A 15105-nucleotide genomic window follows, 5' to 3' on the forward strand; every position below is an offset into this window, starting at 1 on the left:
GCTCATTCCTTATGGGTGCCATGTTCGAATTTGTCACAATTCCTTGTCACAACCTCAAAAGGATTTCAGTAAGCGATACCGACGTTTGCTGAGAATTTTATTAGATATCATTTTTGGGATTCAACTGCGTTAAGTAAGTCATTCAAACGTATGACCATTTCCATGAGAGGTAGTCGTAACTGACTAATTTCTCATGATTTTTGAATAGTTCACTTAGCACTCATTGCATCGGGTGATGCTCACAGGGGTGAAGAAGTGGGATTGAAACTAGTGAAATGTGGAGAACGAATCACATAGCATCAATCATCACTTCCGGGGCTTGCACCCGGTAACCAGGACTTCCCAAGAGGTCACCCATCCCAGAACTCCTCTGGCTCAAGCGCGCTTAACTGTGGAGTTTTTCCCCACAGTCAAGCCCACTTAGCTTGCTACCCCATTTGCAAAACCTTAGCAAGTATTGTGCCTCATGAACCATTCAAGTAGAGATCCCTTGACTCTTTTTGAATTTAAGTATGGGGGATTTACGCAGTGCATTATATTAGATATCATTTTTGGGATTCAACTGCGTTAAGTAAGTCATTCAAACGTATGACCATTTCCATGAGAGGTAGTTGTAACTGACTAATTTCTCATGATTTTTGAATAGTTCACTTAGCACTCATCGCATCGGGTGATGCTCACAGGGGTGAAGAAGTGGGATTGAAACTAGTGAAATGTGGAGAACGAATCACATAGCATCAATCATCACTTCCGGGGCTTGCACCCGATAACCAGGACTTCCCAAGAGGTCACCCATCCCAGAACTCCTCTGGCTCAAGCGCGCTTAACTGTGGAGTTTTTCCCCACAGTCAAGCCCACTTAGCTTGCTACCCCATTTGCAAAACCTTAGCAAGTATTGTGCCTCATGAACCATTCAAGTAGAGATCCCTTGACTCTTTTTGAATTTAAGTATGGGGGATTTACGCAGTGCATTATATTAGATATCATTTTTGGGATTCAACTGCGTTAAGTAAGTCATTCAAACGTATGACCATTTCCATGAGAGGTAGTCGTAACTGACTAATTTCTCATGATTTTTGAATAGTTCACTTAGCACTCATTGCATCGGGTGATGCTCACAGGGGTGAAGAAGTGGGATTGAAACTAGTGAAATGTGGAGAACGAATCACATAGCATCAATCATCACTTCCGGGGCTTGCACCCGGTAACCAGGACTTCCCAGGAGGTCACCCATCCCAGAACTCCTCTGGCTCAAGCGCGCTTAACTGTGGAGTTTTTCCCCACAGTCAAGCCCACTTAGCTTGCTACCCCATTTGCAAAACCTTAGCAAGTATTGTGCCTCATGAACCATTCAAGTAGAGATCCCTTGACTCGTTTTGAATTTAAGTATGGGGGATTTACGCAGTGCATTATATTAGATATCATTTTTGGGATTCAACTGCCTTAAGTAAGTCATTCAAACGTATGACCATTTCCATGAGAGGTAGTCGTAACTGACTAATTTCTCATGATTTTTGAATAGTTCACTTAGCACTCATTGCATCGGGTGATGCTCAAAGGGGTGAAGAAGTGGGATTGAAACTAGTGAAATGTGGAGAACGAATCACATAGCATCAATCATCACTTCCGAGGCTTGCACCCGGTAACCAGGACTTCCCAGGAGGTCACCCATCCCAGAACTCCTCTGGCTCAAGCACGCTTAACTGTGGAGTTTTTCCCCACAGTCAAGCTGACTTAGCTTGCTACCCCATTTGCAAAACCTTAGCAAGTATTGTGCCTCATGAACCATTCAAGTAGAGATCCCTTGACTCTTTTTGAATTTAAGTATGGGGGATTTACGCAGTGCATTATATTAGATATCATTTTTGGGATTCAACTGCGTTAAGTAAGTCATTCAAACGTATGACCATTTCCATGAGAGGTAGTCGTAACTGAATAATTTCTCATGATTTTTGAATAGTTCACTTAGCACTCATTGCATCGGGTGATGCTCACAGGGGTGAAGAAGTGGGATTGAAACTAGTGAAATGTGGAGAACGAATCACATAGCATCAATCATCACTTCCGGGGCTTGCACCCGGTAACCAGGACTTCCCAGGAGGTCACCCATCCCAGAACTCCTCTGGCTCAAGCGCGCTTAACTGTGGAGTTTTTCCCCACAGTCAAGCCCACTTAGCTTGCTACCCCATTTTGCAAAACCTTCGCAAGTATTGTGCCTCATGAACCATTCAAGTAGAGATCCCTTGACTCTTTTTGAATTTAAGTATGGGGGATTTACGCAGTGCATTATATTAGATATCATTTTTGGGATTCAACTGCGTTAAGTAAGTCATTCAAACGTATGACCATTTCCATGAGAGGTAGTCGTAACTGACTAATTTCTCATGATTTTTGAATAGTTCACTTAGCACTCATTGCATCGGGTGATGCTCACAGGGGTGAAGAAGTGGGATTGAAACTAGTGAAATGTGGAGAATTTTATGCCGAAGATTCATCCATCCTCCGTCTTTTCAGTCCCATCTAGCGGATCATGTTTAATGATAAAATATTTGCTCCTCGGATTAGATGCAGATACGTATCATCCTACTACATGGGAGCAATAATGATATCAGGCAGACACTTATGCGGTGGCATTGTAATGGTCATAATGATCGGGTTATGAGGTAAGACAATGATGAACAACTGATGGGAGATTGTTTTAGAGGAGGTAAGTATGATTTTCAGACAATCTATAATATCCCACGGTCTAACTTATAATTCAATTAAGACATATTTCAGTACTCATTAAAAATATTAATTTCAGAAGCCAATATATCTTGCACTTTAAAAATTTACCTAAGTCAGAAAATGATAAAACAAAGTATTAATTAAAAGATATAATGCTATGATATATCAGTGCAAGAATCACTCATGTGTAGAGTAATAAAATTCCACAAACATTCTTCATAAAACGCTCCTATACTATGTGAAATTTGTTTTGCACTTGCTTCCATAGTTGGTCTCGCTCTTACATTGATCCTACTTGCACTACAACGTCCTTTCACTACGCATCTTACATGAAGGAGTTTACCAAAATAACAATTCTGATAGAACACGAGCCTATCGCTGAAGTTTCTTCTTTTTAATTGCCTCAATATATAAGAAAAGTTTTATTCGCCATCCTTTGGTGTTTCATGAGCATTCCTTCTAGATTGACTGCACCAAATTCTACAATTAATTTATGAGGGAATAAAGAAGTGGGAAAGGGGTGATTTTCACAATGGGAAGGAACATTATTGTAGGGATTCCAAGAATAATATCACCAAGGGGGGTAAATGAGAATGGGATGTGGAAACAATTCAGGGGAAAAAGAGGGATTTTATGAAATCGAGTAAGGGTAGTTTTCTTAGAAGAAAGAGGAGGGTAATTCATTGGGGGTTTAGAAAAAGAAAAGTAGTGGGAATTTACGAAATGGGAAATAAAAGAAAGGAATAATTTTATCTTCAAGGTTTTCCTACACTCGTGTCCAAAAAATTAATTGCAGCGGGAATTAAGCATTTACTTGGGTAAAAATTTCCATGCTAGTTACCCCAAACTTGGGTAAGGGGTGGGTTCCTTGAACCTGCTTCTTCTTAGTGGTAGCCAACATATCTAAAAAATCAAGTAACATTCCCTTTTTATTGAAATTTTGATCCTCCTTCTAGCATGTTGGTTTTTAGGTTGATCCTTTTGCAATCATGTCAGTCAACTCATTTTCATAATTACAGGAATTTATTTATTTCATTTTTTTAACCTTTTTTTTGTCATTTTTTTCTTTTTCTTTTTTTTCTTTTATTACTTTTTCAATGAGGAAAAGAAATAATCAAATATTCAATAGGTTGGTGTTACCACCTACCAACTCGTTTTCAGATTGTAATTGGACTTGCTACATAAAATATCCTTTAGTAAGGGGCTGAAAATATACCTTCAATCTATGCCCATTTACCAAGAACACAAAATTCTGTCCATCAATAGTTTTAATCTCTACCGCTCCATTTTCAAACACTTTGATCACCTCATAGGGTCCCATCCAACATGTATGGAATTTCCCTTTAAAATATTTGAATCTAGAATTGTAAAGGAGCACCCAATCACCTGGTTGTAATTGCTTCTTCTAGATGGACTTGTCATGCCACTTCTTGCACTATTGTTCAACCAATATATTATGCAGAACAACATCCCTTAAAAATTCATCTAACTCATTCAACTATAGAAGATGTTGTTGTTATGCTTCAAAGAGATCTAGCCCTAATTGGACTGTAGTCCTGAGAGGCTTGACCTATAATTCTATTGGCAAGACGACTTGTTTCCCATACACCAGCTCATATAGTGTGTGTCCTGTGTTGTTCCTCCAAGTGGTTTAATATGCCCACAATGCTTCTAGTAATTTGTCAGCCCAATCCTTACTGTGAATATTTAATGTCTTTGTGAGGATGGACTCAATCACCCTATTTGTGTAGTCCACTTGACCATTTTCTTGCAAGTGATATGGTGTACATTTCCTGTGTCGTATTTTGTACTTCTTGATCACACCCTATACCAGATTAGAAATAAACTACGATCCATTGTCAGAAACAGTTTCTTTGCGCACACCAAAATAAATATTTTAGTAAAGAGAAGATCAAAAACAACTCTTTCAGTAGCAAAAGAAACAACTTTAGCTTCTACCCATTTTGTAACGAAATCTATACACACCAAAATATCATTTTTATTTAATGATGTTAGATTTATTGCTCCTACAAAATCAATGGCCCATTTTCCAAAAGGCTCAATCATAACCTGAGGACATAAAGGCATTTCATTGATTTGACTAGGTTGGTGAATTTGCTGACAGTTGTCACATCACTTGACGTAATGTTTGGCATCCTTAAACAAGGAGGGCCAAAAATAGCCAGCTCATAACACTTTTTATGTAGTCCACTTATCAAAAAAGTTAACCCTGCAAGGTTCATCATGGGCAGATTTTAAAATATCAAAAACTTCTTCCTCTCTTACACATCTATGGATAATGTGATCTGCTCTGATGTAAAAGAGCTCTTCCTGAATCCAGAAATATGCAGCGCTTTTTGTATGATATTCTGCTTTTCACGAGCGGATAAGTGAGGTGGAAATTTTCCACTCACTAAATAGTTAGCTATGTCTGCAAACCATGGGGATTTTGTTGACACAGAAACAATAAGTTCGTTAGGAAAATCATCATCAACAAGAATTGCTTCACCAGGATAATTTAATCTTGAAAGATAATCTTCTACTACATTATGTTTTCCTGGTCTATCAATAATGGTAATATTAAATTCTTGTAACAATAATAACTACCTAGTCATTCTACTGCTAATTAATGGTTTATTCATCAAATATCTTATTGTGGAATGGTCAGTATGCATAAAGGATTCATATCCTGTAATATAATGTCTGAATTTATTAATGGAAAAAATTTCAGCCAAAAACTCTTTCTCAGTAACCTTATAATTGAGTTCAGTGGGTGACATGTTTTTACTAATGAAATAAATATCATGACATTTTTTTTCTTCTTCTTTTCCTAGATCTATGCCAATAACAGTACCTGAGGCATCAGAAGAAATATGAAATGGAAGGGACAAGTTTGGTTCTCTCTAAACTGGTGCCTGGACTAGTTTTTCCTTTAATGTCTCAAAGGACTATTGGCAAGCTGTGGACCAAGAAAACTCACTATATTTATCCAAAAGCTAGAAAAGGGGGGTAGCTATCCTTGATAAATTCTTAATGAATCTCCTATAGTAGCCCACAATTCCTAGAAAACCTCTCACTTCCGTTTGATTTTGGCGTACTAAAAGACTCAAAATAATTTCTATTTTTGCAAGGTCAACCCGGATAACTTTTTCAGAAATAAGATGGCCAAGAACCACCTTTGCCTTGCACATTAATATGCATTTTTTGTCACTCAAGGTGAGATGAGATTCTTGGCAGTGAAGAAGTACTTTTTGTACATTTTATAGGGCTTCTTGAAATGAATCAACAAACATAGAAAAGTCATCCATATAGATTTCCACACACTCAAGGTCAGCAAAAATAGCGAAGACTGCCCTCTGAAAGGTAGCTGAGGCATTATATAGCCCAAAGGCAAGCACTCAGTAAGGAAATGTATCCCATGGACATGTAAAAGTGGTTTTGTCTTGATCCTCGGGTGTAATTTGTATCTGGTTATACCCACTAAAGCCATCTAGAAAATAAAAGTAATCGTTGAGAGTCACTTTGTTCAATTTTCTGTAGTAAATACAAATTCGCCATATCCCATCTTTTTTTAGAACTAATACCAATGGAGAGACCCACTAGTTCAAGCACAGTGGGAGTAAGACGAATATGGACCAATCCAAGTTGATCCATTGTTTTCTTGGTCATAACATTAATGGTTTCCCCTAGGTCTATAAGTACATTGGAGACAAGGACATCACCTATCTGAACAGAGACAATAGGGTTTTTGGGGTTGGTATATTTCTCCATGTGCATACACCTCGTCATTAACTTTGTTGCTCTACCAAAAAATTGAATAGTTTGAGGTTCTAATCTTATCCTTCCTGGCTTCTTGAGATAGATTTCCCTAATGATTTTTATGCAAATTGGGATATCTTTAATAGCTTGGAGCAAAGTTACCTTTATGAAAAGGTTCCTAAGATGAGAAGCTAGGCTAGACTCAGGAATGGGGTCTTTCTTCTCCACAACTAACCTCTCTAGATAGGGAGGTCAGTTGGAAGAAGATGGAAAATGCTCATAAGGTATGGGATAGGCTAGATGGTGTTATCTTTTTCAAAATGGTTAGGAGTTTCCTCCTCACCTATCTCGTTGATAATCATCATAGGCTACTTTTGATTTTCTGAGGTTACTATCTTCCCCAATCTCAATTGGAAGTCATTGACTCCAACTGGCATGGATTAATATCTGGATGAAGAAAGCAGGTTTATAGAATGGATTAGTTGTATCGATTTGTTATTAGGGTTGGGTAAAGGTTGGGCAGGCAGCTGAGAAGTTCGAAATAGTGGCGGTAAAGGAAATGGTAGCATTGGCTGACTCATCTGAGGTAATGATGGTTGTGGCATTGGGTAAGATGCATATGTAGGAGGGAATGATTGCATAGGTGCAGGATAGAAATGGTATGAATGATGTGAATGGTTTGGCCCTCTCCATCCTCTTTGCCAAGATAGGGAGGGTTGTCCATAATGATATTGGTTCCCATGCTACCAATGTTGAGAGTGACTAGTGTTAGGATAGAAATATGAATGTGCATTACAACCAAAAATATGTGGTGGTAGTTTAGAAGCCATACCTGCACTTACCTGAGGCCAGTTTCTCCGTGCTCCCATAGCATATAGTGATTCAGCTTTATATTGTCCCCCTTCAAGTACAACTTTCAGCCTAGGTATGGAGGGAAATTTTCCCATGGCATGGTTCTCTATACAAATTGCACATTTATTAGTCTCTTTAATATCGAGAGGACATTCTCTTAAAAGATGTTTCCTTCTACATTTTGGACAAAAAGTAGACAATGAATCTTGTTCCTCTAAAAGTTTTTGTTGAAACTTCAAAGAGTCTATTTTTTTACTAACAATATTCATTATTTCAATTTTCATATTGTCCATTTTGTTTTCTAATCCAATAATCATAGTATTAGTAGATTCAGTTTTCTTATTTTTATTATGAATTACTTTACCAAATCTATATTGGTTCCTCGAGAATTTCCTGCACAGGTCACATATTTGATCAAAATATTTTTGAGCAATATCCCCTTGTCCTAACATATTTATGTTATTCCTAACATCATCAGTAAGCCCCCGTAAGAACAAGGTTCTAATGTTGGGTGTAGGAATTGCACTTAAGAAAACTCCTTAACACTTAATTGTCAACTTGGGGGTTTCTTAAACTTAGAGACGAAGCATAGGCAATGCCAGAGGTGGTATGAAATTTTCCTATTCTTAATCCTACTTCTTAAATGAAATGTTGCAGAATTAGACAAAAAAAAAAATCTTAAAGGAAATCGACACCAAAGAAATTCTAGTGTTGGAATGTAAAAGAACAATTTGTGAGGAAATCATGTAAAGGAACTTTCACACAACTGGAAGCAATCTTACATGCTAAAATGAAATACTATGTTTATCTTCAGTATAAATGGCTAACAGCTTAACGAGTGGGCCCCTACAAAGATCTGTCTCCAAATTGATCTTCCTTTTACACCAAGCAACCTGTTCTTGTACTATTGCAATCTGCTTGCACTAGTGCAGGTACACTACTTATGTGAAAAAGTATATTTTACCTTTTTTACTAAAAACTTATGTCTTTGTGGAGGTGCTCTAACCCTCCGGGATTAGAGCACCCTATTCCTATGACAAGAGAACAGCTCTTGCACTGAGACAAATCTTCCTTCACCAAAGTTTCCAATTTACTTTCAAAAGAATTAAAAGAAGTGTTGAAAAGAATTGCAATTGCAAGTTAGATTTTGAGATAAATTATAAGTGAAAAAGAATGATTTAATTAAATGAAATTTTCAATGAAATTAAACTTCATAAAGCAAAAAGAATTCGGAAAAATCAAGCAGGAGTCAAAGTAATTTTCATGCATCAAACTAACTTTCGGCAATTCATTTATAATGTGTTTGTTCCTTTTCTTAAGTCATAAAATGCAAGTGGAAAGTATGGTGTTTGTAATAACTTCCTTCCCTAATTCACGTAAACATTCTTATATCCTTCAGAATTATAACTCTTAACATTAGGAATGATTAATTGAATTAACAATACTTTTTCTTTCATGAATAAATGAAATTATAAATGAGGAAAGGAATGTAACTCTTGCTGTGAAGTAAATGAATCAACAGCAGTGCAGGAAACTACATGCACTAGTACAGGAAGAATCTTCCTGCATGACCCAAGTGGAAGAAGCTAAGACAAAAATTGCAGGAAGGAAATTGCAAGAAAGTAATTGTAGGACAGAAATTGCAAGAAAGAAATAAACTTAATTAAACTTTGAAACTATGGATCCGTTCACGCTTGACTATGAAATGAATTTAACTCAGAACTTCTGAAATAATCATAAGAACAATCCAATCCATGCAACTGCAAATGAATAAATGTTCACAAAAAACTTTTAAATGGCGAAAGTAGAAGGGTAAACAAGCTGGGCTGGTTGGGCCCTAGCCAACCAGCTTGTTTCCCATTTAGGAAACGAAATGATTTAACACTTAATCACACATGAAATAAAATTTAGACACGACATGAAGAAAACATGGCGCGTTCCTTGTATTAAACTTGATCAGTAAATATACATGATAATGTGAATCCAGCCCAGAACTGAGGACGATACAAAATTACAAACTCAAAGATCGCTAGCTTGTCTCTACCTACGCTCTACATTATACATAGTCTCTCATCCTTAGCCATATTCTGCTAATTACAGACATTTCCCATTCAATCCTTTCAACAGAAGGGACTAACAAACAACATTTAAAAATCAGCTAACGATTATAATAAAGAATGAACTTTGTTGGTCATAGACCATATTCTTGGAAAGTATCCCTGATTATACACTGTCGATATCCATCCTTAGATAGTCTGCAACCAAACTAGGAGTCGTGGATCAAAAACACCCACGTAGAAGGATTTGAATTATCACAGAGATCATGGAGCAACATCATTGGCAGTGTAGGAATATGCCTACACTGATCACGCTAAATAATGATTAACACTTAGTTCTTCAATTACTTTTAGGAAAGTTAAACATAAGCTACAAGAGATACTAAAAGGTATGAAATCTATGTAAAGTAATTAATAAAGCACTTAATAAATCTTAATTATGAAATATGAAGTATATGTAGATATAGATGATTATCTTGGACTAGTGCAGGAATGAGAGGGTTAAATAGAGATAAAATAGAGGTTAAGGTTTATGGGAATAAGGTAAAAATAGAGTAATTTGGGACACCAATAGTACCACCTACTCTAATTGGTTCTTTGGGTCAAACCTTGTCAGTTCATTCAAGTAGAGTAAGGTGAGGGGGGAAACCTTAACAAGTAGTCTCAAAGGTATATATAAAATAATTCTCTATAGGGACAACATCTTCTTCTCTTAATAAGTTAGGATCCCTATTCCGCCTATGAAATAAAAAAGTGCCTATGCATACTTATTATATATAAGGTGAAATAAGAGAAAGGCTTCTTGTGCAGAGAGGTGATCGAAGTAACTCTGTCAGGGTACTGTCCAGGCTTTCTAGCAGTGGAGTGATGCTTGTGTCCTTATGTGATTCTGTCAAGGTACTATCTAGGCTTGCTGGTAGTGGAGCAACACCAGATATGAAAATAAGACTCTGAAATATTTATTACTTGTGTACCAATATACCCCTCATTCCCAAGCAAAACAACTGACTTGACTTGGCTTGGAATGTGTGTTGACCAATCAAGTGAATGGTAAGGAACTATATCTTTAACTGAAGCCTATTGTTGAAGCCATGAAAATTAAAGAATCGAACAATACTTCTGGAGGAGTTAGACTAAATTTTCATGAACAAGGCCGATACATAGAGCCGGAGTTCTACCAGTGTGTCACCCATGTTCTAGCAGCTATAACCACCCTCCAAAATATTTCCTTCGCTTCATTTTGGAGCCTCCCTCCTCAAAATCATCACAGTTATCCTGCACTTATTAGGTACTTGTGTTTATTAGAGTTCATTTTTCCTTTCACATCTTGTGTTCAACTCACTTGTCCCATCGTTCAACCACAAGCACACCCAGCTCTTGGTTCACATCTAGTCAACTAGGTGTCAAGAAAAACTGTGCAAATCTAGAGGGCAACTTGTCTTCCTCTCTAGGAATGTGTAGAGCAACCAGGTAGCTACCCCGCATTAAAAAATTTCACAAATAAGACAGGTAACCTTGCTCTAGAAATTGTACAGTTTCAATTAGTTTTACTACCATTGAGAGTTGCACAAAAATTGTCCCAACCGCACTGCCATCGAGAGTTGCGTAGAAATTGTCCCAACTGCACTGCCATCTAGAAATGCATAGTGCAGCCCAGGCTAGATGCACTATTCTCCGAAATTGCATAAAATTGACCAACCTAAATTCTCTTTGGAAATGCGTAGAGTAGCCCAGCATCACTTCTCTTGAAAATTGTGCAGAGCTGGCAAGTCACCCAAGGCCTCCCAATCCAAAAAAAATGCAGAAGCTTTCCCTCATTGACTATCCATCGCATGTGTTGCCATGTTGTTCGGTTCCCTCTAGAACTACATAATACTTGCTTGCATGTTGGGTATCCTTTCCTAAAAAATAAAAAAACAAAAGTGAAATAACATCCCTAGATTTTAGGGATATGTTTTTAGCAAGATGAGTTACATGAAAAACCATTTTTAGAAGCTTCCCGCAAAGTGTCACTTTTTCATAGATTTGTGGCATGCCCATCATAAACCCTAATTTCACCAAATCTATTTAAATGGTGCCTTAGAGCTCATTCTTCACGTTTGATCATGGAGCTCTGACATTCTGGAGGCATCTAGGAACCTTCGGCACAATCGACGCAGCTTTTTCAGGTTGTATGAGTGTTGTTTCCTTAGTTTTATTGAATGACCACTGGCATTTCAATGTATTTTAGGTTGTAGAAGTGTTGTTCAAGTTTTATGTTACCTTTCCTTAATGTCGCATGCATAACATTGTTTCTCCACCCACAGTCTCATTACGGTGACTCGTTTCATGAGCTTCTTGGTTTTGTCATTTGACTGATTTCTGCACTTGCTTGAATCACATGCATGTTTATTTCACTTAGATCTACACCAGATTTTCACACACATTCACTCCTTCATGTTTTCAAATTGCAATCGGGAAGATCTAGGTTGTCTCGACCTTGATCCTGTGTCTCCCAGCAAGCTGTATGCATTCCTGGAAGTCATGGCTCTTCCTTGCCTCCAGGAATTGTGCAGAGCTTACCCACACTATCCCTAGGGTGTGCTCTACACAATCTGGGAAGTCACTAACCAGTCCTACCTACTAGAACTGCGCAAAGTATAGTTCCAACCAGACAGTTGACCTAACTGTTCTACGCATTGCATAGTTTCAGTCAGCAGGTTGTCTCCATGTACTGCACATTGTGTAGATCCAACCAGCAGTCAACCTCACTCACAACTATGAATGTGCAATGCGTATTTCCAATTGACAGTCTCCCAGCTTCCCACAGTCAAAACCGTGCAATCTTTCTCGTCAATCACCAATTTGTTGCCTAAATGTTTCTCAAATTTATTTCATGTTTTTAACAAACATTGTCTCACCATGAGTATCTTCTTTATCTCCAGGAACTACAGGTTTTTTAGCAGCTTCTCAGTAGTACAGGTACCATGGCCTCCAAAGACATGGATCAAAAGACACAGTTGAAATTAGTACTAGGGACGTGGTTGAACAAGGGTCAATGATCTTTCTTGCGTACACAAACACACACTTTTTCATGAATAAGGACATCAAGATCACATCACAAGACATCAACACCATCTTCTCAGGTAGCTTTGGGGAAACTCTGTAGGATCAATAGGTCTATGTGAACATCGATAAGTTAGGACTATAGAAGGTTGCATTCAGGTTTCCCATGTTCCCTTGCACAGATGTGATCAACTAGATTCTCTCACACACTGATCCTGAGAATGGTAGTGAGAAGTGTTAGTGGAGCAAGGCTTGCTTCCTTGAGGATGGAGGATTATCAAGAGATATATCATCTTCCATTCCTTGTGAGCATGATGGATGCACTGTTTTATGCTCCCAATGACAACATGAACACAAGATATATCTTGAAGTGTTGGGTAAAGGAGCCACCAAATTTTAGGAGAACGCCCAACCAGTTATAAAAGATGAAGAAACATAGGAATTCATATCAGTTCTTGGCTATCTTCGCATGCCACTTGTATGTCCAAGGGAGTACAGAAACCTTCTTGTCATGTTGAGTTGCTATGTTGGCTGATCTGAATTTAAACAGGAACACAAAAAAATTACATAGATAGCCATAAACACAGAGATGCAATAGAAATAAAACTTCATTTCATTAATATCAAAGAGCTGAAATAGTCTTACATATAGAATGGAGATAAACTAGCTCGAGCGATGTTAGCTTATCTCTAAGAAGTGATGTGGTGGATACATGCCTTTGAACTACATTACAATGAGCTTGAAGGCCTATTTATTATTGAGAAATAATGGAAAACCATAAAACATCCAAAAACCTAACCCTAGGAGATGAAAATTCCAAAGTATGGGCCCCGTGGAAAATGGTTTCAAGAGTTCACGACCCGAAAAATGGCCAACAATAGTAAATTGTGCTACAATTAACGAAACTGAAAAACTGAAAGAAATAATGCTAGGGGTTCAAGTGGAAAAGGCGGGTGGCCACCAATATCCACCTAGACCATTACTCCCCCCTTAGGAATCAATGGTCCCCATTGCGTTTAGTTCCTCTATGAGATGAGGAAACTTCTGCTGAGATTGGTCCTTGGTGAGCTACTCACCCTTGTGAAGGAGTTGTCCTGCTTTGACAACTCGATGTTGTTAGATCATTTGTTGTCAGGTGCTCTTGATATGTGTGTCCATGATCTGATCCGTTGTGGATTGTTCCATGCAGTCTTGATTTAACTTTGTTTGTGTGAGTTGTTCTACAATGTTAGATGTGTCCAACAATGGTGGAAAGTAGTGTCAAAGTTAGTCCTCATTGAACACTCAGTGTATACCAAGAAATGGTGGAATAATTATCTCAAATGCATTGTCCCCTACTTCCTTGGTGATGGTGTGTGGTCTATATCGGAGTGGGCAAAGTTTGCAATGGGGCCCAATGAGGCATTCTACAAATGTAGCCAAACTTTTTCACCCACCTAGAACATGTGTGGCACCTGATGTTGATCATGTCACTGCTTGTACTTAGCATTGGCTCTATCCAATATGTCATGGACCCACTGACGAATGTGTTAAATGTGATTAATGAAGTTGTTTTCCTTCTTGGCTTCGATTTGGACATGAGACGAATCTGCATAAGTATTTGCAAATGGTATGGCTACATCAATGGGACATAGTGGATGCAATCCCAAGCACACATGAAAATGGTTGTGGCCAGTTGAGCTATGGAGAGCCCTGTTATAGCTTTGCTAGACATACGAGAGGATCTCATGCCATGTGTGTGGATGCTTTGAGTTGTACATGCATAGAATGTGTATGATTATCCTATTGACGACCTCTATCTAGCCATCAGGGATGGAAAGTTGTGTACTTAGTGAGCTTGGTGTCGAAGATCGACTAGAGACTAGACCAAAATGTACTAAGGAACTTGTTGTCCCAATATGAGATTATAGACTGTGGGATCCCAAAATGTACCCACACTTGTTCAAAGAATATTTTAGCAATGGATTCTGCTGTGATATTCTTCTTGCAGGCCACCATAATGGCCATCTTCAAGAATTTGTCGATGAACACAAAAACACAATCATTTCCATGATTAGTAGAAAGAAGGCCCAACATTTAATCTGTTGTCATTCTATATTTTTGAGGGTGAGGGAGTAAACACATAGGACAACATCAAAACCACTTTGGAAGCTGGGATCTAGCCCTGCCAGCTTCAGAGAGGGATCTCTGTGTTTAATTTAGCTTTGCTTTTATGTGAATTTTAAATTATTTATGATTGTTCTTGTCTGTTTTGTTTTAAAGGTTTGGTGGATTAGAGTGTTATTATTCCATTGGGCTATGGAGTCTATAAACTAAAACTGGAGTTTTTTCATCAATTTTTTAAAGGATTTAACACAGGGAAAGCTAGGTTGCAGTAAATGGACCTTTTCAAAGTTTAAATGAATGGTGGAAAAGTAGAAGGGTAAGGTTTCAATAGAGAATACAAAGAAATTAATAATTCTATATCCTAACTTCAGAGGAAAAGATTAAAATTAACAACAACCAAAATAGGGCGCTCTTGATAATGAATCCTATTTATCACAGTTAATGTTGATTAATTCAGATTTAGAAAAACAGGGGAAAGAAATAATATCGTTTAAATACATAAAGACAAGAAACACATCACCATTTAAGACACTGCATGAATCTTATGAAAGGTCCCTGT

The sequence above is a fragment of the Pinus tabuliformis genome, chromosome 7 (genome assembly GCF_031772625.1).
Source record: "Pinus tabuliformis cultivar Carrire ecotype Pingquan chromosome 7, CPIR1, whole genome shotgun sequence".
NCBI classification, from domain to species: domain Eukaryota; kingdom Viridiplantae; phylum Streptophyta; class Pinopsida; order Pinales; family Pinaceae; genus Pinus; species Pinus tabuliformis.